We start from the raw sequence: 2,405 nt of genomic DNA, 5'->3' as shown, positions 1-2,405 counted from the left end.
TTACTGAAAATCACAAGTTAAAACGTTTCGCTATTTTAGTATTTTACATAAGCGTGTAAGCGGTATTGGTAAAATGATAGATACTATGGCAAAGTTAATAAAAAATTAAAAATATACTCTTCTGAAGTGCTTACATGAGATATAAAGGTAGGAATTGGATGACAGGTTTCTAGGTTAGACTAGAGGAGCCTTGAACCTCTGCCCTCAGTGCTCCCAATTTTCCGTCAAATTTTCAATTATTCTTCCGTCTCTTTATAACAGAAAATAAATAATCAACTAATCAACTACAATAAATTTCAATATGCATCTGCAGATAACCACAGTGAACAAAAATTATCCCTCCAGTTTTCGATTTAACGTAATACGTAACCACGTGTTTCAGCTCAATCAGCTGGAGCACTGACTCACTGAATATAGCCAAAGATTTATTCTGTAGCGCTGGAGTTGTTGGTAGCTGTAACTTTCAGGCATTTAAGTGTGACGTCACACTGTATCGGTAAAATAAATTCCTAACAAAGAAATATAATACCAATGGTATTCTTTCAATTCTTGGAAGTCATGATCTAGTCATGATCAACGCGCACTTTTTTAAAACCTCTAAAATATTTTAATTAAATCCTATGTAAAAGAGAAAACAACACGAAACGTAGGGCATCTGCGGCGCCCTTACTTGCTCGGCGCCCTCGGGCGGCACCCGACCTCGCCCTCCCCAAAGGCCGGTACTGTGGGCATTATGCAGTTTCACACCATCATGAAAAATACAAGTATTATTATTATGCTTATTATTAATAAGAAGTGACACATTATATGTTTTCAAATGTTTTGGAAAGACATTGGCCAACACGTAATTTTCTGTAATAATCTATTCTAATAGTCTATTCAAATTCCATTCAAATTCAGTCTATTTTTATCCTATATTATTTTTATAGGAACATTTCCTTTGTCTTTGAAAGCACGTGTTACTTATTTAGAAATCAACCATTTGCATTATTACGTTTATTCTCCATGAAACTGATTCACAACTACGACGTATTTTGAAATTCACATTCATTCACACTTTGACATACAGATGGAGCCGCAATGTGAGCGGTAACGAAAGACGCGAAAGAAACGGTACCGGTAATGACGGTGATTTTCCTGCTGAAATTACGGAGAATATTACCGCGACCCAACTCTAGGAGCTGCTCTCTGCCTCGATCGTGTATGTGTAAGCAGTAGTAGTTTTCTTACGATCCGGAGGGGAAATGTCGGTCAAACTAAGCCAACAGATGGCAACACAAAAATTAGGTCTGTCTTTTTCATTGAATTGCATTATGAAAAAGCTAAAAGAATTAAAAACTTGATGCTCTTTGCAAATAAAAAAAATAATATATGATAAAATAAGAGTAACTATTACTAATTATTCCAAAAAAGAAAGATTCATAAAGATATGTAGTTTAATACGAATAAAATTTAATTTTGAGATACATTTTGAAAACAGTTCGAAATTCATATTTCTATGATTTATTTTGCTGATATTATTGATTTTATTCTTTGTTCTAGTTAAACAAATTTATTTATTGTTGAAATTATTAATTTAGCTAATGAAAAAATTAATAATATTTAAGACCTCAATGACAAAAATATTTAAAACATATACATGATCAGAAGAATTAATAAAAAATATATAACTTATATCCAATATCAATATAATAATAATTAGAATATGTAAGACTACAACTTAAGTAGCAAAGTAAAGAATCTTTCTACATTTAAAATCTTAATAATTTCAAGTTTTGAAGGAAACATTCTTAGAAAGTAGTGGTAATTGTAATTAAAATGTTTGAGGGAATCAAGTTTCAAATCAAATAGTTTGAGGGAATCATTGGGTAACAAGTCAATGACATGTACTTGAAGTTACGAACGTTCATATGAACGAAATTAAAGATTTTTTTCCCCGAATATTTTTTTGCCTAAATCATTTAGGATGACAAAAAATGATATTCCATGGGAAGAAGTATTCGAAATTTTTATTTTTTGAGGGGTTGAATACCCTTACAAATCACCCATTATTCAAACCTGCCAAACACAATTTTGATTGTCGATGTATGAAAATATTAAAACGTCAAAAATTTTCTTTTTTTACCTCACTAATTATAGAGGGAGTGAGAAAGTTCGGCAAGACCCCTAAAAACAACCCTTAATATATCCACACACAAAATGTTAAAAATGACAATTTTGATTGTCGATATTTGAAAATAAAGAAACGTCAAAAATTCTCTTTTTTTATCATCATAATTATAGAGGGAGTGAGAAAGTTCGGCAAGACCCCTAAAAACCACCCTTAATATATCCACACATAAAATGTTAAAAATGACAATTCTGATTGTCGATATTTGAAAATAAAGAAACGTCAAAAATTCTCT

The sequence above is a fragment of the Belonocnema kinseyi genome, chromosome 6, assembly GCF_010883055.1.
Source record: "Belonocnema kinseyi isolate 2016_QV_RU_SX_M_011 chromosome 6, B_treatae_v1, whole genome shotgun sequence".
NCBI lineage: Eukaryota > Metazoa > Arthropoda > Insecta > Hymenoptera > Cynipidae > Belonocnema > Belonocnema kinseyi.
Note: the sequence above shows the minus strand (reverse complement) of the source record.